This window comes from Triticum urartu, chromosome 3A, assembly GCF_056163025.1.
Source record: "Triticum urartu cultivar PI428250 chromosome 3A, HENAU_Tu73, whole genome shotgun sequence".
Classification (NCBI taxonomy): domain Eukaryota; kingdom Viridiplantae; phylum Streptophyta; class Magnoliopsida; order Poales; family Poaceae; genus Triticum; species Triticum urartu.
In genome coordinates this window covers 530,503,835-530,525,997 of record NC_141875.1, presented here as the reverse complement: position 1 = coordinate 530,525,997, position 22,163 = coordinate 530,503,835, and positions in this window count along the sequence as shown.

The following is a 22,163-nucleotide window of genomic DNA, read 5'->3' as shown; positions in this document are numbered from 1 at the left end:
ATTCTGAGCCCGGGGCAGGAGAGCTCCAGGAGGCGGCAATATCTCTTGAAGAGGCTCCCGGACGGGCGAGGTCCCTACGGGCCCACTAAGCCGAGCTCTCATTGTTTGACAAACAAGGCCAGGAGCCCGCCCGGGCTCTCGAAACCGAAGGGACTCCAACTTTAGACAGGCTCGGGAGCTACCGATGGTGGCACACACCGGGGGTGGCCTTTCTCAAGGGAGCCCGACAGAGGTGAAGGAAATATGCCCTAGAGGCAATAATAAATATGTTATTTATATTTCCTTATATCATGATAATTTTTTATTATTCATGCTAGAATTGTATTAATCGGAAACTTAATACTTGTGTGAATACACAGACAAAACAAAGTGTCCCTAGTATGCCTCTACTAGACTAGCTCGTTAATCAAAGATGGTTAAGTTTCCTGACCATAGACATGTGTTGTCATTTGATGAACGGGGTCACATCATTAGGAGAATGATGTGATGGACAAGACTCATCCGATAGCTTAGCATAATGATCGTTAAAGTTTTATTGCTATTGCTTTCTTCATGACTTATACATATTCCTCTGACTATGAGATTATGCAACTCTCGAATACCGGAAGAACACCTTGTGTGCTATCAAACGTCACAACATAATTGGGTGATTATAAAGATGATCTACATGTGTCTCCGAAGGTGTTTGTTGGGTTGTCATACATCAAGATTAGGATTTGTCACTCCGTGTATCGGAGAGGTATCTTTGGGCCCTCTTGGTAATGCACATCACTATAAGCCTTGCAAGCAATGTGACTAATGAGTTAGTTACGGGATGATGCATTACGGAACGAGTAAAGAGACTTGCCTGTAACGAGATTGAACAAGGTATGAGGATACCAATGATCAAATCTCGGGCAAGTAACATACCGATGACAAAGGGAATGGCGTATGTTGTTATTGCGGTTTGACCGATAAAGATCTTCCTAGAATATGTAGGAACCAATATGAGCATCCAGATTCTGCTGTTGGTTATTGATCGGAGATATGTCTCGGTCATGTCTACATAGTTCTCGAACCCGTAGGGTCCGCACGCTTAACGTTCGATGACGATTCGTATTATGAGTTATGTGTTTTGGTGACCGAAGATTGTTCGGAGTCCCGGATGAGATCACGGACATGACGAGGAGTCTCAAAATAGTTGAGAGGTAAAGATTGATATATTGGACGATGGTATTCGGACACTGGAATGGTTTTGGAGTGGTTCGGGTATTTTTTGTAGTACCGAGGGGTTACCGGAACCCTTCGGGGAAAGTATTGGGCCTACATGGGCCATATGATAGAGGATAAGGTGTCCCGTCTTTCGATGAGATGGTGGCTATCATTTTGGAGGAAGTCGACTTTGATGATCCGACTACGAACGTGTGAGGACGTCGTGCCTTAGCAATCCCTAAACCAACTCCGAGAGGTTATTGACCACGCCCGAGCACGATCAACCTGACCACGAAGGTCTGTTTCCTGCAGGCAAACGAAGAACAAGTAAGAAACTAAGATTGCAATCTGGATATTGCGAATATAAGAGGAATGCTTTATTGATCAAAGGTGGGGTTTTGTGACGCCTTTGTCTGGTCGTTGAACACAAATGAAGTACGCGAAGTTGCAGCTATGGCGAACTTTAATCTAAACAAAACCCAAAGTCTAAACGATGCCCTAAGGGCTGTATATATGGAGGAGAGAGGGGAAATTATGTGGCCCTTGGAGGAGGGGTCCGAAACCAACCCAAACTCTTGTTTCCCCACACATACGGACTCTAAAAATAGCCTATAATAAAGTATTTCGAAATTACATGGGCCTGGCCCAAAAATAAGGTGACGCAACACCTAGGATAGCCTTTGGACGAAATTTATGAAGTGGCATCTTGTATATTTCGTCTAAGGCTTCATGCACTCATTATGGTGGCTTCAAAGTCCTGGAATCATCACTGTAACTCCGTTCTTATTCCCCTTGTGCACGCCATCATCTCCATGCTTGAACTTACTCCAAGGTTCATCTTTCTTGTCCAACATAGGCCCTTCATTTGTAAGCAAAACAAATGTATCCAATTTAGGCAACATCATTGTAACACCCTCGATGCGACTATATCTTCCACGTGTCGAGGCACGACTTAGAGGCATAATCGCATTGAAGGCATATGTCGCAAGTTAGGCAATCTTCACAACATCCCATGTAATATAAATAATAAAGGGGAGAGAACATAGTTGGCTTACACTCGCCACGTCAATCAAGTACACAAATAACATTACATCATCCAAACACTCATGGCCCGACTACGACGCCAAAATAAAAGATAACTCAACAAGCGACACGGTCCCGATCACCCCCAACTGGGCACCACTACTGATCATCAGGAAAGGAAACATAGTAACGTTGAGAGTCCTCGTCGAACTCCCACTTGAGCTCATAAGCGTCACCTGGAGCGGAATCATCAGGCCCTGCATCTGGTGTAATAGTAATCTGTGAGCCACAGGGACTCAGCAATCTCGCACCCTCGCGATCAAGACTATTTAAGCTTATAGGTAAGGCAAGGTAAATATGTAAGTGGAGCTGCAGCAAGCGACTAGCATATATGGTGGCTAACTTATTCGCAAAAGAGAGCGAGAAGAGGAGGCAAAGCGCGAGCGAGAAACTAGAGAGCAACCTGCGCAAACATTACTCCAACACCGTGTCCACTTCCCGGACTCCGCCGAGAAGAGGCCATCACGATAACACACTCAGTTGATTCATTTTAATTAAGTTAAGGTTTAAGTTATCTACAACTGGACATTAACAAATTCCCATCTGCCCATAACCGCGGGCACGGCTTTCGAAAGTTCAAATCCCTGCAGGGGAGTCCCAACTTAGCCCATGACAAGCTCTCACGGTCAACGAAGGAATAGACCTCCTCCCAAGATGTTCCGATCAGACTCGGTATCTCGGTTCTTCAAGACACTTCGACAGGTTAAAACAAGACCAGCAACACCGCCCGAATGTGCCGACAAATCCCGATAGGAGCTGCACATATCTCGTTCTCAGGGCACACTCAGATTGTCCAAACTTCCGGTAGGCCAGCCCAGAGTTGCCCCTGGTGGCCACCGGCGGCTGACGAGGTGGACCAACACTCAGAGGAGCACTGGCCCGGGGGGTTTAAAATAAGATGACCCTCGGGCTCCGGAAACCCAAGGGAAAAAGAGGCTAGGTGGCAAATGGTAAAACCAAGGTTGGGCATTGCTGGAAAAGCTTTAATCAAGGCAAACTATCAAGGGGTTCCCATTATAAGCCAACCGCGTAAGGAACGCAAAATCCGGGAACATAACACCGATATGACGGAAACTAGGGCGGCAAGAGTGGAACAAAACACTAGGCGAGAGGCCGAGCCTTCCACCCTTTACCAAGTATATAGATGCATTAAGATAACAAGATAATATAATGATATCCCAGCAAGTAAATAAATGTTCCAACAAGGAACGGCCTCCAATCTTCACCTGCAACTAGCAACGCTATACGCAAACAAGGAATGGCATTCCTGGAAGCTCTTCTGGAAAGACGTCTTGATATTCGCAAACGAATGGAATTTGAGAGATGGCATCCAATTCACCCTTCTCGTTGAGAGAAAACAGACGGATAGTATTATCCCGAGCGGCAAAGACAATTACATCCTCAGACGAATGAGTCAATTAAATCTGCCTGGCTGCACAATCAAGCTGAGCCTTGTGCTTAGAAAGCCAATCCATCCCGAGAATAAGATCAATATCCGAGTTACCAAGAACCATTGGAGAAGCCAGAAACTTGAAATCACCCATCATGATAGAAATATCCGGAATCTTGTGGTTAGCGAGCAAACATTTACCCGGAGAGACAACTGCTAACGGTTTATGCATAACTTGGGAAGTCAACTCATGCCTAGATGCAAAAAGGCTTCGAGATGAAACAATGAGATGCACCAGTGTCAAAAAGAACTTTTGCGGGAACATCGTTAACAGGAAGGTTACCCATGATGACATCTGATGAATCCTCTGCCTGAGCTGCATTCATCAAATTGACCTTGGCATGCTTGGGGTTATGCTTGACCACAGCTGTACTTGCCGATCTGACAGGAGGAGGAGGAGGGAGACGCCTCTGGTTGAAACACTTGTTGGCATAGTGACCCTTCTGTTGGCACTTGTTGCACGTGACCTCTGAAAGCAGACGGTGATACAGAGCACTCGATCTTGGAGGTTGAGATGAAGTCTTGTTCTGAAAGCCAGGGTTGGGTGGGTGGGAAGAACCACTGCCACCTTTGCTCTTCTGCTGATACGGCTGACGGAACGGAGGAGGAGGAAGCCAATACTTCTGCTGCTTGGCCACTTGAGTAGAGGAAGAAGGAGTAACATCTCTGACTCGCTTCTTGGAAGCATCACACCTCAACTGAGCAGCCTCTTGCTTCAGTGCCATGTTGTAGAACTCATCGTATCTCAAGGGCTCGAAGAGAACAAGAGCTAGCTGAATTTTTTCTCTGAGACCACCCCTGAACTGGTATATCATGCTCTTCTCATGAGGTACGTCCTGCTTGGCAAAGCGGGCGAGCTTCTGAAACAACTTGTTGTAGTCATAGACAGACAAAGAGCCTTGCTTCAGGTTGCGGAATTCCTCACGCTTGCTTTCAACCACGCTCTGGGGAATATGATGAGCTCGGAAATCTTGACGAAATTCATCCCAAGTGATAACACGTCCACCTCTGGAGTCCTTGTACTGCTGGAACCATTCTGCAGCTTGATCTTTGAGTTGGAAGGAAGCGAACTTGACAAAGTCCTCAGGCCTGACGTTACTGCACTCGAAATGCTTGCACAGATCCACAAGCCAATCGTCAGCATCGGTTGCCTCAACACAATTGCTGAAAGTCTTTGGCCCATTAGCAAGGAACTGGTTGAGTGTAGCAAAGTGATTCTGATTGTTGCCTTGATTGCGCTCTTGAAGAATTTGCATGATCAACTGTGTGTTTGCATTGGTTGCGGCCATCACAGCTTGCCATGCCTCCGGAGGAGGGGGAGGTGGTGGCGGATTAGGATTCGGAGTCGTGCGCGTTGGAGGAGCCATCCTGAAGAGGTTGACATCCATTAGCACATTGATAGACAAATATTGAAGCTGAATCCAACAGAATGAAAATTGCAACATATAGTCTTCACATCCGAACAAAATGAACGAATGCATTCCTCTTGAAATGGTCACACATCCATAAATTGAGAAGCCACTTAGAATTAAGGTAGAGAAATAAATCAACAAGGTATGGATCAAGAACGAATAATCGGTAAGAAATCCCAATCTCAAACCAAATATCCAGGGAAGAAGAACTAGAGCTACTATAATTCCCACCTATGAAACTCCCGAACCTTTCCAGTTATGCAATCAGGTGTTGGGGATACAGGGGAAGCATAATATCTCACCCAAACTAGCAAATCCTACATCCAGCTGTATCCATCCTTCAACACATAACCAAGAAACCTTCGGAAACCATCTACCTCAACCTTCGAAAAGCATCCGTTATACAAGTTATGGCGATACTCCCGAACTCCTGCCCCAGTACTGGGTGGCGTCGAGGTTATCTCACCAACGAACTGCATAAAAGAGATTTTCGATGTCGGCGTACTAAACTCAGGTATTCCAGAACTGCAACGATAAAATTATGACGACAACACCTCAGAGCTCAACTCCCCGGGACACTTCCACAAAACCCCTGACAGGAGGCACCAAGACAATGTTCTCATCATAAAACCATCGAAACGATTCCAAGATACCCGCGTGATCCTAAATTTTTTTAGTGAAATTTGAGAAGAGAAGAGTCAAAACTCCACATCAGGATGCCTTACCGGAGCGATGAGGAGACTGGGAAGTAAAAAGAATTCCTAAACTCTCCGATATATAATTCCTAAATGACTCAAAACATTTTTCTAGACACAACTCGCCACTAAAAACAATCAAGCAATGGGGCTCCTAAGGTCGGGGAAGGCTTTGATTACCAACTTGTAACACCCTCGATGCGACTATATCTCCCACGTGTCGAGGCACGACTTAGAGGCATAATCGCATTGAAGGCATATGTCGCAAGTTAGGCAATCTTCACAACATCCCATGTAATATAAATAATAAAGGGGAGAGAACATAGTTGGCTTACACTCGCCACGTCAATCAAGTACACAAATAACATTACATCATCCAAACACTCATGGCCCGACTACGGCGCCAAAATAAAAGATAACTCAACAAGCGACACGATCCCGATCACCCCCAACTGGGCACCACTACTGATCATCAGGAAAGGAAACATAGTAACGTTGAGAGTCCTCGTCGAACTCCCACTTGAGCTCATAAGCGTCACCTGGAGCAGAATCATCAGGCCCTGCATCTGGTGTAATAGTAATCTGTGAGCCACAGGGACTCAGCAATCTCGCACCCTCGCGATCAAGACTATTTAAGCTTATAGGTAAGGCAAGGTAAATATGTAAGTGGAGCTGCAGCAAGCGACTAGCATATATGGTGGCTAACTTATTCGCAAAAGAGAGCGAGAAGAGGAGGCAAAGCGCGAGCGAGAAACTAGAGAGCAACCTGCGCAAACATTACTCCAACACCGTGTCCACTTCCCGGACTCCGCCGAGAAGAGGCCATCACGGTAACACACTCAGTTGATTCATTTTAATTAAGTTAAGGTTTAAGTTATCTACAACCGGACATTAACAAATTCCCATCTGCCCATAACCGCGGGCACGGCTTTCGAAAGTTCAAATCCCTGCAGGGGAGTCCCAACTTAGCCCATGACAAGCTCTCACGGTCAACGAAGGAATAGACCTCCTCCCAAGATGTTCCGATCAGACTCGGTATCTCGGTTCTTCAAGACACTTCGACAGGTTAAAACAAGACCAGCAACACCGCCCGAATGTGCCGACAAATCCGATAGGAGCTGCACATATCTCGTTCTCAGGGCACACTCAGATTGTCCAAACTTCCGGTAGGCCAGCCCAGAGTTGCCCCTGGTGGCCACCGGCGGCTGACGAGGTGGACCAACACTCAGAGGAGCACTGGCCCGGGGGGGTTTAAAATAAGATGACCCTCGGGCTCCGGAAACCCAAGGGAAAAAGAGGCTAGGTGGCAAATGGTAAAACCAAGGTTGGGCATTGCTGGAAAAGCTTTAATCAAGGCAAACTATCAAGGGGTTCCCATTATAACCCAACCGCGTAAGGAACGCAAAATCCGGGAACATAACACCGATATGACGGAAACTAGGGCGGCAAGAGTGGAACAAAACACTAGGCGAGAGGCCGAGCCTTCCACCCTTTACCAAGTATATATATGCATTAAGATAACAAGATAATATAATGATATCCCAGCAAGTAAATAAATGTTCCAACAAGGAACGGCCTCCAATCTTCACCTGCAACTAGCAACGCTATACGAGGGGCTGAGCAAAGCGGTAACATAGCCAATCAACGGTTTGCTAGGACATGGTGGTTTAGAGGTTTGACATGGCAAATTTGGGAGGCTTGAAAGCAAGTGGTAGGCATCGTAGCATTGGCATAGCAAAAGAGCGAGCAATCTAGCATAGCAAAGATAGTAGTGATTTCGAGGGTATGATCATCTTGCCTGCACAGTTGTCAGAGTCGACTGGATCCTTGAAAGCAAACTCAACGGGCTCCTCGTTATCGAACTCGTCTCCCGGTTCTACCCAAACAAGAGAAACAAACAACAAGGGCACAATCAACCACGTGCAAGGATGAAACAATATGATGCAATGATGATATGCTATGCGGGATGCCATGCGGAATGCGAAATGCAAGATATGACAGGAAATGCAAGAACCTGGCCTCAACTTGGAAATCCAAGTGTTCCACTGGAAAGATGAGATGAAATCGCTTAAAAACGATATAAAGAACATCGGAATCGGAGTTACGGTTTGGAAATGGCAAGCGATTCAAATGTGACACCGGTCTGCGATTTACAGCAAGTAGCCATCTAAATGCAATGAGATGAACATGCTACAACACCCAAACATGACAACAAAATACATGGCGGGGATGCATACAAGATGCTTAACAAAAGTCTAGCACTGAGCTACAGCCAATTCATCCATTAACAGGTCCAAACAAGCATGGAAAAAATGCATATGACAAACAGATCTCAGACTTAGTGAAATTAACACTTGTCTGGAATTTCAGATCAGGTAGCACACTTCGGAGCCACAAAACTACATGTTACAGGACCTGAACATGGCAAAGTAAAGCATGGCATGGAGCTACTCAAATATCTTAACAAAAGTCCCTTAGTGACCTTGAGCCAAAAGGGATCAGAAAATACAATTGCAAGCACGTGAACATAGCAAAAACATAATCAGTTCTCAAAACTGGCACATGCTGAAACATAACTCAAGTAGACATGTTTACGAGCTCGATGCACTCACTATGGTGCAAGTCATAATAAGCTAAGCATACACCCATCAAGAATGCACAAAATTCAAGCTAGACATGGCAAGAACAATAACATAGCATGCACGGATCAACTACAACATCATCGGCAAAATTGCAAACAAGTTGACAATCTGCCCAGATTCACAAAGTAGCAAAAATAGATCTCGATTGACTCAAGCTAGGGTGCTCCATAATTGCAAACAAAGACATGGATGGATAGAGCACTACAAGATTAACAAAACATCCTTACTGATCATCCTCAAAAGAGGCACGGATCACTAGGAAACAACATGAACATATGGCCATATGAGATAAACAGATCAAGGACTTGGTGGAATTGCTAAGTCCCTGAAATCAGAATTAACAAGTGCACCACTTTGCAAGCTTGTGCTAGTCACCACACACATAAAAAAAATACATGGGTTGCACCTCTGGAAAGATGACAAAACCCTTAACAAAACATATGTAGAGCATCAGGGCATATCATGCACACATTAATCATGGCAAAAATGACAAAAACCTAAATGGAGTAGCAGATCTGACAATTATCTCAAATATCCCTCTTCTAACAGCATTTAGGGCATCAATATGAACTCAAATGAAAATGATGCAATGGGATGAAATGATGTACTCTCTGAGGTGAACATTTTGATATGCTATATGCATGAATCGGAGCTACGGATGCAAAGTTACAAGGCTATGAACATGAGCACATGGATCTGCGATTTCGGGACTTAGTAGAAAAAATCAACTTCCGGATCTAGGGTTTTCACGGAATCCGAGGCGGCGACGGATCTCACTGGATCTGCGCCGGGAAGAAGCAGACGCGGTGGCCGGAACCGCGGGGATGGCTGGAGCGGCGCGCAGGCTCGCCGGCCGGAGAGGGAGGAGGCGACGAGGTGGCGGTGGTCGGCGCCGGAGAGGAGGGCCGGAGCGGCGGGCGATGCGGGGCGGCTCGCGGCGGCCGGCGTCGAGCTTGCCTTCGCCGGCGACGAGGAACGGGGCGGCGCCGGCGGACTTGGGCGGCGGGGTGGCGGCCGGTCGCGGGGGAGACGAAGGCGGCGCGGGCAGCTCCTCTGGCCCGTGCGCGGGCGCGGGCGGGCCGGCCACGGGCTCCCGGGCCGCGCGGTGGGAGGCGGCAGCGGCGTGGACACGTGGCAGCCCCTCAGTGGCTGCAGGCGGCGGCGGCGTTTGTCCGGGCCGGGACGGACATGTCCGGGCGCGCGAGGGGTGGATCTAGGGTTTTGGAGGTAGAAGAACGGGAATTTCGGAGGGGGTCTTTAAATAGGCATAGAGGGAGCTAGGAGAGTCCAAATGAGGTGCGGTTTGCGGCCACGCGATCGTGATCGAACGCTCTAGATGATGGAGAAGTCTTAGGTGGGTTTAGGGCCAAATTGGAAGGGTGTTGGGCTGCACACACACGAGGCCTTTTCGGTCCCTCGGTTAACCGTTGAAGTATCAAACGAAGTCCAAATGATACGAAACTTGACAGGCGGTCTACCGGTAGTAAACCAAGGCCGCTTGGCAAGTCTCGGTCCAATCTGGAAATGTTTAATCCCCACACACGAAAGAAAGCTAGAAATGACCACCGGAGGAGAACGAAACGCCGGAATGCAAAACGGACAACGGGGAAAATGCTCGAATGCATGAGACGAACACATATGCAAATGCAATGCACATGATGACATGATATGAGATGCATGACAACGATAACAACACACGGAGACAAAGACCCGAACCCGAGAAAATAAAATAACTTAATGCCGGAAACGGCAAGAGTTGGAGTACAAATTGGGAAAGTTACATCCAGGGTGTTACAATCATATTCTCATGAACATTAGAATCGTTACGAAGAAACGGAAGTACATGGTAATTTAATTGGCGTGCGCGAGCTCTAGTAATTGGTCCAGTATGTATAGCAGCAGGGGTTGTGGGTGTAACAATGGTATTGATGTCCTCATCATCCTCCCCTTCTTGAAATGAAGTCATCCTCAACAGAAGCTCATCTTCCTTACCCAAATAAGGCTTCAAATCTATAATGTTAAAACTGGGACTAACCCCAAAATCTACAGGCATCTCAAGTTTATATGCATTATCATTTATTTTCTCTAAGACCTTAAAAGGACCATCAGCACATGGCATTAGGTTTGATTTGCGCAAATTAGGAAATCTATCCTTACGCAAATGTAACCAAACAAGATCTCCAGGTGCAAACACAACATGTTTTCTACCCTTATCTCCAGCAAGTTTATATTTAGCATTCATACGCTCAATGTTTTCCTTAGTTTACTCATGCATTTTTAAAATCAATTCAACACGTTCTTTAGCATCAAAATTAACCTTCTCCGAAGATGGAAGAGGCAACAAATTAATAGGTGCACGAGGTAGGAAACCATACACAATTTCAAAAGGGCACATCTTAGTAGTAGAATGCAATGAACGATTATAAGAAAATTCAATATGAGGCAAGCATTGTTCCCACAGTTTCTTATTATTCTTCAAAACAGCCCTAAGCATAGTAGACAATGTTCTATTGACTACTGCAGTTTGTCCAGCAGTTTGGGGGTGACTGAGGGAGTCCTGAACTAAGGGGTCCTCGAACGTCCGGCCTGTTATCCTTTGGGCCGGACTGATGAGCTGTGAAGACATGAAGGCCGAAGACTGCACCGTGTCCAGATTGGACTCTACTTGGCGTGGAAGGCAAGCTTAGCGACCGAAGATTCCTTCTTATGTAACCGACTCCATGTAAACCCTAGAACCCCTCGGTGTCTATATAAACCAAAGGGGATAGTCCGGAAAGGACACCACATATACTCATTACCATATTCATAGGCTAGACTTCTAGGGTTTAGCCATTACGATCTCGTGGTAGATCAACTCTTGTAATACTCATATTCATCAAGATCAATCAAGCAGGAAGTAGGGTATTACCTCCATAGAGAGGGCCCGAACCTGGGTAAATATCGTATCCCCCACCTTTCGTTACCATCGATCCTAGATGCACAGTTCGGGACCCCCTACCCAAGATCCGCCGGTTTTGACACCGACATTGGTGCTTTCATTGAGAGTTCCACTGTGTCGTCGACAAAAGGTTCGATGGCCCCTTCAATCATCAATAATGATGCTGTCCAAGGAGGAACTTTCCCCCCAGACAGATCTTCGTATTCGGCGGCTTCGTACTGCGGGCGAACTCGCTTGGCCATCTGGAGTAGATCGACAACTACGCCCCTGGCCATTAGGTCGGATTCGGAAGCTTGAACTACATCACGGATACCCATGGAGACTTGATCTTCGAGGGGTTTGAGCCCGCGGCTATCGCTCCTCCTCATCCCGATGAACGTGACTTAAATCTATCATCGGATCACAACCAGGAGATGGTTCCTGCGGCTGCAACGACCCTAGAGCCGAAGCAGATCGTGTTGGGGAACATAGTAATTTCAAAAAAATTCCTACGCACACGCAAGATCATGGTGATGCATAGCAACGAGAGGGGAGAGTGTGTCTACGTACCCTCATAGACCGGAAGCGGAAGCGTTAGCACAACGCGGTTGATGTAGTCGTACGTCTTCACGATCTGACTGATCAAGTACCGAACGCACGGCACCTTCGAGTTCTGCACACGTTCAACTCGATGACGTCCCTCGAACTCCGATCCAGCCGAGTGTTGAGGGAGAGTTTCGTCAGCACGACGGCGTGGTGACGATGATGATGTTCTACCAACGCAGGGCTTCGCCTAAGCACCGCTACGATATGATCAAGGTGGATTATGGTGGAGGGGGGCACCGCACATGGCTAACAGATCAAGAGATCAATTGTTGTGTCTATGGGGTGCCCCCTCCTCCGTATATAAAGGGGGGGGAGGAGGAGAGGGCTGGCCAAGGGGGTGGCACCCTAGGAGGGGGAAACCTACTCCAAGTAGGTTTGCCCCTCCCTTTCCTAGTCCAAGAAGGAGGGGGAAGGAAGGAGTGGGAGAGGGGAAAGGCAAGGGGGGCACCGCCCCCCCCCTTTCCTTGTCCTATTCGGACTCAAGGGGAGGGGGCGCGCCTCTTGCCCTGGACGGCCCCTCTCTCTATCCACTAAGGCCCAACAAGGCCCATTAGTTCCGCGGGGGGGGGGGGGGGGTTCCGGTAACCCCCGGTACTCCGATAAATGTCCGAAACCTTTCCGGTGTCCAAACATAGTCGTCCAATATATCGATCTTTACGTCTCGACCATTTCGAGATTCCTTGTCATGCCCGTGGTCACATCCGGGAATCCAAACTACCTTCGGTAAATCAAAACATATAAACTCATAATATAACCGTCATCTAACTTTAAGCGTGCGGACCCTACGGGTTCGAAAACTATGTAGACATGACCGAGACACGTCTCCGGTCAATAACCAATAGTGGAACCTGGATGCTCATATTGGCTCCTACATATTCTACGAAGATCTCTATCAGTCAGACCGCATAACAATATACATTGTTCCCTTTGTCATCGGTATGTTACTTGCCCGAGATTCGATCGTCGGTATCTCAATACCTAGTTCAATCTCGTTACCAGAAAGTCTCTTTACTCATTCCGTAATACATCATCCTGCAACCAACTCATTATTTGCATTGCTTGCAAGGCTTATAGTGATGTGCATCACCGAATGGGCCTAGAGATACCTCTCTGACAATCGAAGTGACAAATCCTAATCTCGAAATATGCCAACCCAATAGGTACCTTTGGAGACACCTGTAGAGCACCTTTATAATCACCCAATTACGTTGCGACGTTTGGTAGCACACAAAGTGTTCCTCCGGTAAACGGAAGTTGCATAATCTCATAGTCATAGGAACATGTATAAGTCATGAAGAAAGCAATAGCAACAAACTAAACAATCAAGTGCTAAGCTAACGGAATGGGTCAAGTCAATCACATCATTCTCCTAATGATGTGATCCCGTTAATCAAATGACAACTCTTTGTCTATGGCTAGGAAACATAACCATCTTTGATTAACGAGCTAGTCAAGTAGAGGCATACTAGTGACACTCTGTTTGTCTATGTATTCACACATGTATCATGTTTCCGGTTAATACAATTCTAGCATGAATAATAAACATTTATCTTGATATAAGGAAATAAATAATAACTTTATTATTGCCTCTAGGGCATATTTCCTTAAGTCTCCCACTTGCACTAGAGTCAATAATCTAGATTACACAGTAATGATTCTAACACCCATGGAGGCTTGGTGCTGATCATGTTTTGCTCGTGGAAGAGGCTTAGTCAACGGGTCTGCAACATTCAGATCCATATGTATCTTGCAAATCTCTATGTCTCCCACCTTGACTTGATCCCGGATGGAGTTGCAGCGTCTCTTGATGTGCTTGGTTCTCTTGTGAAATATGGATTCCTTTGCCAAAGCAATTGCACCAGTATTGTCACAAAAGATTTTCATTGGACCCAATGCACTATGTATGACACCTAGATCGGATATGAACTCCTTCATCCAGACTCCTTCATTTGCTGCTTCCGAAGCAGCTATGTACTCCGCTTCACATGTAGATCCTGCTACGACGCTTTGTTTAGAACTGCACCTACTGATAGCCCCACCGTTTAATAAAAACACGTATCCGGTTTGTGATTTAGAATCATCCGGATCAGTGTCAAAGCTTGCATCGACGTAACCATTTACGACGAGTTCTTTGTCACATCCATAAATGAGAAACATATCCTTCGTCCTTTTCAGGTATTTCAGGATGTTCTTGACTGTTGTCCAGTGATCCACTCCTGGATTACTTTGGTACCTCCCTACTAAACTAATAGCAAGGCACACATCAGGTCTGGTACACATCATTGCATACATGATTAAGCCTATGGCTGAAGCATAGGGAACATCTTTCATTTTCTCTCTATCTTCTGCAGTGGTCGGGCATTGAGTCTTACTCAACTTCACACCTTGTAACACAGGCAAGAACCCTTTCTTTGCTTGATCCATTTTGAACTTCTTCAAAACTTTGTCAAGGTATGTGCTTTGTGAAAGTCCAATTAAGCGTCTCGATCTATCTCTATAGATCTTGATGCCCAATATATAAGCAGCTTCTCCGATATCTTTCATTGAAAAACTCTTATTCAGATATCCTTTTATGCTATCCAGAAATTCTATATCATTTCCAATCAACAATATGTCATCCACATATAATATCAAAAATGCTACAGAGCTCCCACTCACTTTTGTAAATATAGGCTTCTCCAAAAGTCTGTATAAAACCATAAGCTTTGATCACACTATCAAAACGTTTATTCCAACTCCGAGAGGCTTGCACCAGTCCATAAATGGATCGCTGGAGCTTGCACACTTTGTTAGCTCCCTTTGGATCGACAAAACCTTCCGGTTGCATCATATACAACTCTTCTTCCAGAAATCCATCCAGGAATGCAGTTTTAACATCCATTTGCCAAATTTCATAATCATAAAATGCAACAATCGCTAACATGATTCGGACAGACTTAAGCATCGCTACGGGTGAGAAAGTCTCATCATAGTCAATCCCTTGAACTTGTCGAAAACCTTTTGCAACAAGTCGAGCTTTATAGACAGTAACATTGCCGTCAGCGTCAGTCTTATTTTTGAATATCCATTTATTTTCAATGGCTTGCCGATCAACGGGTAAGTCAACCAAAGTCCACACTTTGTTCTCATACATGGATCCCATCTCGGATTTCATGGCCTCAAGCCATTTTGTGGAATCTGGGCTTACCATCGCTTCTTCATAGTTCGTAGGTTCGTCATGGTCTAGTAACATAACCTCCAGAACAGGATTACCGTACCACTCTGGTGCGGATCTTACTCTGGTTGACCTATGAGGTTCAGTAACAAATTGATCTGAAGTTTCATGATCATCATCATTAACTTCCTCACTAATTGGTGTAGGTGTCACAGGAACCGGTTTCTGTGATGAACTACTTTCCAATAAGGGAGCAGGTACAGTTACCTCATCAAGTTCTACTTTCCTCCCACTCACTTCTTTCGAGAGAAACTCCTTCTCTAGAAAGATTCCAAATTTAGCAACAAAAGTCTTGCCTTCGGATCTGTGATAGAAGGTGTACCCAACAGTCTCTTTTGGGTATCCTATGAAGACACATTTCTCCGATTTGGGTTCGAGCTTATCAGGTTGAAGCTTTTTCACATAAGCATCGCAACCCCAAACTTTAAGAAATGACAACTTTGGTTTCTTCCCGAACCATAGTTCATAAGGCGTCATATCAACGGATTTAGATGGTGCCCTATTTAACGTGAATGCAGCTGTCTCTAGAGCATAACCCCAAAACGATAGCGGTAAATCGGTAAGAGACATCATAGATCGCACCATATCCAGTAAAGTACGATTACGACGTCCGGACACACCATTACCCTGTGGTGTTCCGGGTGGCGTGAGTTGCGAAACTATTCCGCATTGTTTCAAATGAAGACCAAACTCGTAACTCAAATATTCTCCTCCACGATCAGATCGTAGAAACTTTATTTTCTTGTTACGATGATTTTCAACTTCACTCTGAAATTCTTTGAACTTTTCAAATGTTTCAGACTTATGTTTCATTAAGTAGATATACCCATATCTTCTTAAATCATCTGTGAAGGTGAGAAAATAACGATACCCGCTGCGAGCCTCAATATTCATTGGACCACACACATATGTATGTATGATTTCCAACAAATCTGTTGCTCGCTCCATAGTTCCGGAGAATGGCATTTTAGTTATCTTGCCCATGAGGCACGGTTCGCAAGTACCAAGTGATTCATAATCAAGTGGTTCCAAAAGTCCATCAGTATGGAGTTTCTTCATGCGCTTTACACCGATATGACCTAAACGGCAGTGCCACAAATAAGTTGCACTATCATTATCAACTCTGCATCTTTTGGCTTCAATATTATGAATATGTGTATCACTACTATCGAGATTTAACAAAAATAGACCACTCTTCAAGGGTGCATGACCATAAAAGATATTACTCATATAAATAGAACAATCATTATTCTCTAATTTAAATGAATAACCGTCTCACATCAAACAAGATCCAGATATAATGTTCATGCTCAACGCTGGCACTAAATAACAATTATTCAGGTCTAAAACTAATTCCGAAGGTAGATGTAGAGGTAGCGTGCCGACCGCGATCACATCGACTTTGGAACCATTTACCTCGTGCATCGTCACCTCGTCCTTAGCCAATATTCGCTTAATCCGTAGCCCCTGTTTCGAGTTGCATAAGTTAACAACAGAACCAGTATCAAATACCCGGGTGCTACTGGGAGCATTAGTAAGGTACACATCAATAACATGTATATCACATATACCTTTTTTCACCTTGCCATCCTTCTTATCCGCCAAATACTTGGGATAGTTCCGCTTCCAGTGACCAGTCTGCTTGCAGTAGAAGCACTCAGTCTCAGGCTTAGGTCCAGACTTTGGTTTCTTCTCTTGAGCAGCAACTTGTTTGCCGTTCTTCTTGAAGTTCCCCTTCTTCTTCCCTTTGCCCTTTTTCTTGAAACTAGTGGTCGTATTGACCATCAACACTTGATGCTCCTTCTTGATTTCTACCTCCGCAGCCTTTAGCATCGCGAAGAGGTCAGGAATTGTCTTATTCATCCCTTGCATATTATAGTTCATCACGAAGCTTTTGTAGCTTGGTGGCAGTGATTGAAGAACTCTGTCAATGGCACTATCAACAGGAAGATTAACTCCCAGTTGAGTCAAGTGATTATGATACCCAGACATTTTGAGTATATGTTCACTGACAGAACTATTCTCCTCCATCTTGCAGCTATAGAACTTATTGGAGATTTCATATCTCTCAATCCGGGCATTTACTTGAAATATTAACTTCAGTTCCTGGAACATCTCATATGGTCCATGACGTTCAAAACGTCGTTGAAGACTCGGTTCTAAGCCGTAAAGCATGGCACACTGAACTATCGAGTAGTCATCAGCTTTACTCTGTCAAACGTTCTTAATGTTGTCAGCAGCATCTGCAGCAGGCCTGGCACCCAGCGATGCTTCCAGGACGTAATTCTTTTGTGCAGCAATGAGGATAATCCTCAAGTTATGGACCCAGTCCGTGTAATTTCTACCATCATCTTTCAACTTTGCTTTCTCAAGGAACGCATTAAAATTCAACGGGACAACAACATGAGCCATCTATCTACAATCAACATAGACAAGCAAGAAACTATCAGGTACGAAGTTCATGATAAATTTAAGTTCAATTAATCATATTACTTAAGAACTCCCACTTAGATAGACATCCCTCTAATCCTCTAAGTGATCACGTGATCCAAATCAACTAAACCATGTCCGATCATCACGTGAGATGGAGTAGTTTCAATGGTGAACATCACTATGTTGATCATATCTACTATATGATTAACGCTCGACCTTTCGGTCTCAGTGTTCCGAGGCCATATCTATTATATGCTAGGCTCGTCAAGTTTAACCTGAGTATTCCGCGTGTGCAACTGTTTTGCACCCGTTGTATTTGAACGTAGAGCCTATCACACCCGATCATCATGTGGTGTCTCAACACGAAGAACTTTCGCAACAGTGCATACTTAGGGAGAACACTTATATCTTGATAATTTAGTGAGAGATCATCTTATAGTGCTACCGTCAATCAAAGCAAGATAAGATGCATAAAAGCTAAACATCACATGCAATGCAATCAATATAAGCGATATGATATGGCCATCATCATCTTGTGCTTGTGATCTCCATCTCCGAAGCACCGTCATGATCACCATCGTCACCGGCGCGACACCTTGATCTCCATTGTAGCATCATTGTCGTCTCGCCAACTTATGCTTCTACGACTATCGCTACCGCTTAGTGATAAAGTAAAGCATTACAGGGCGATTGCATTGCATACAATAAAGCGACAACCATATGGCTCCTGCCAGTTGCCGATAACTCGGTTACAAAACATGATCATCTCATACAATAAAATATAGCATCATGCCTTGACCATATCACATCACAACATGCCCTGCAAAAACAAGTTAGACGTCCTCTACTTTGTTGTTGCAAATTTTACGTGGCTGCTACGGGCTGAGCAAGAACCGTTCTTACCTACGCATCAAAACCATAATGATAGTTCGTCAAGTTAGTGCTGTTTTAACCTTCTCAAGGACCGGGCATAGCCACACTTGGTTCAACTAAAGTTGGAGAAACTGACACCCGCCAGCCACCTGTGTGCAAAGCACGTCGGTAGAACCACTCTCGCGTAAGCGTATGCGCAATGTCGGTCCGGGCCACTTCATCCAACAATACCGCCGAACCAAAGTATGACATGCTGGTAAGTAGTATGACTTGTATCGCCCACAACTCACTTGTGTTCTACTCGTGCATATGACATCTACGCATAAAACCTGGCTCTGATACCACTGTTGGGGAACGTAGTAATTTCAAAAAAATTCCTACGCACACGCAAGATCATGATGATGCATAGCAATGAGAGGGGAGAGTGTGTCTATGTACCCTCGTAGACCGGAAGCGGAAGCGTTAGCACAACGCGGTTGATGTAGTCGTACGTCTTCACGATCCGACCGATCAAGTACCGATCGCACGGCACCTCCGAGTTCTGCACACGTTCAACTCGATGACGTCCCTCGAACTCCGATCCAGCCGAGTGTTGAGGGAGAGTTTCGTCAGCATGACGGCGTGGTGACGATGATGATGTTCTACCGATGCAGGGCTTCGCCTAAGAACCGCTACGATATGATCGAGGTGGATTATGGTAGAGGGGGCACCGCACACGGCTAAGAGATCAAGAGATCAATTGTTGTGTCTATGGGGTGCCCCCCTCCTCCGTATATAAAGGGGGGAGGAGGAGAGGGCCAGCCAAGGGGGTGGCGCGCCCTAGGAGGGGGAAACCTACTCCAAGTAGGTTTGCCCCTCCCTTTCCTAGTCCAAGAAGGAAGGGGAAGGAAGGAGTGGGAGAGGGGAAAGGCAAGGGGGGCGCCGCCCCTCCTTTCCTTGTCGTATTCGAACTCAAGGGGAGGGGGCGCGCCTCTTGCCCTGGACGACCCCTCTGTCTTTCCACTAAGTCCCAACAAGGCCCATTAGTTCCCAGGGGGGGCGTTCCGGTAACCCCCGGTACTCCGATAAATGTCCGAAACCTTTCCGGTGTCCAAACATAGTCGTCCAATATATCGATCTTTATGTCTCGACCATTTCGAGATTCCTTGTCATGTCCGTGATCACATACGGGACTCCAAACTACCTTCGGTACATCAAAACATATAAACTCATAATATAACCGTCATCTAACTTTAAGCGTGCGGACCCTACGGGTTCGAGAACTATGTAGACATGACCGAGACACGTCTCCGGTCAATAACCAATAGCGAAACCTGGATGCTCATATTGGCTCCTACATATTCTACGAATATCTTTATCGGTCAAACCGCATAACAACATACGTTGTTCCCTTTGTCATCGGTATGTTACTTGCCCGAGATTCGATTGTCGGTATCTCAATACCTAGTTCAATCTCGTTATCGACAAGTCTCTTTACTCATTCTGTAATACATCATCCTGCAACCAACTCATTATTTGCATTGCTTGCAAGGCTTATAGTGATGTGCATCACCGAATGGGCCTAGAGATACCTCTCCGACAATCGAAGTGACAAATCCTAATCTCGAAATACGCCAACCCAACAGGTACCTTTGGAGACACCTGTAGAGCACCTTTATAATCACCCAGTTACATTGCGACGTTTGGTAGCACACAAAGTGTTCCTCCGGTAAACGGGAGTTGCATAATCTCATAGTCATAGGAACATGTATAAGTCATGAAGAAAGCAATAGCAACAAACTAAACGATCAAGTGCTAAGCTAACAGAATGGGTCAAGTCAATCACATCATTCTCCTAATGATGTGATCCCGTTAATCAAATGAGAACTCTTTGTCTATGGCTAGGAAACATAACCATCTTTTAATTAACGAGCTAGTCAAGTAGAGGCATACTAGTGACACTCTGTTTGTCTATGTATTCACACATGTATCATGTTTCCGGTTAATACAATTCTAGCATGAATAATAAACATTTATCATGATATAAGGAAATAAATAATAACTTTATTATTGCCTCTAGGGCATATTTCCTTCAGATCGAGCCATCTGAGGCCTCAGAGTCCATGGCGTTGGAGCCACACATGGACTCGACGCCCTGCAATATTCGCTTTAACGGAACTTCAGACTCGTCTCCGGCTATAAGTTCCGGACTGTCTACGCCCGCGTACACCGAGCTAGATCGGTTATCGATCTTCGAGTTCAGCGCCGCTGACGTTTTCCAGCACTCGCCTTGGGGTGACGTACTGAAATCTTTAAAGAATTTATCCTTGGAGAAGGACTCACAGCCGAACTATGTCCGGCTCAAGCTAGAGACGGATGATGAAGAATTTTGCTCCCCACCCGCCACCCACTTCATAGCCACCGTCGATGACTTAACCGACGTGCTTGACTATGGCTCCAAAGACATCGACAGTATGGACGACGATGCCGACAAGGAGCAAGGCCAAGACCCGCCATTTACTGGACATTGGACGGCTACCTCTTCATACGACGTGTACATGGTTGATACACCTAAAGGATCCGGCGACGACAAAGAAGAGCCAGATGCGAATAAAACCTCCGAGACACAGCCCAAACACCGCTCTAAGCCCTGCTGCCCAAAGGACGACAACACTGGCACCGGAGAAAATAGTACTCTGGGCGACACCAAAAACAATGAAGGCACTGTCGGGGCTACATCCGAACAGGAACACGACAACAGGCAAAACAACCCTGATGAACAGGCCATAGAAGATGACTCAAAGGATGATAGTTACCATCCACCCTCCAAGGAGGATACAAGCCTTGGCAACGAAGACTTCATCGTGCCTGAGGATCCTCTCGAGCATGAGTGCTTTAAGCTTCAGCTCATAGCCACTGCAAGAAGCCTGAAAAAGAAACAACGACAGCTTCAAGCTGAACAAGACCTACTCGTCGACAGATGGACTGATGTCCTAACAGCTGAGGAATACGGCCTCAAGCGCCCAGCCAAGAGGTACCCAAAACGCAGACTGCTACCTCAGTTCGATGAGGAGGCAATAGATCCCATACCTCCCTCGCACAATGCGGACCGACCACCCCACGGTCGGGATAAACGACAACTCAGACCAAACAGCAGCCCGCCCCACCGCCTCGCAAAAATAGGGACAGACCAGCTCGGGACCATACATATGATCTTCGGCAGGAATTGGACAATAAAGCAGGACACACCAGATCTATATACGGATCCCGAGGACGTTTCCATACTCGAGACGACAGCTACCTATTCGGACGTGACAAACTTAATCACACCCGGGTCGATAACCACAGAAGGACGTCGTCGGAGATACGATGTGACACGGCCCGCTATAGAGGCGCCGCACACCCTCTCTGCTTCACAGACGAGGTGCTGGATCATGAATTCCCCGAGGGGTTCAAGCCTGTCAATATTGAATCATACGACGGAACAACCGACCCCGCAGTGTGGATCGAAGATTTTATTCTTCACATACACATGGCCCAAGGAGATGACCTCCATGCCATCAAATACCTCCCATTAAAGCTCAAAGGACCAGCTCGACACTGGCTAAATAGTCTGCATGAGAACTCCATCGGTAGCTGGGAGGACTTGGAAGAGGCCTTGCTCAACA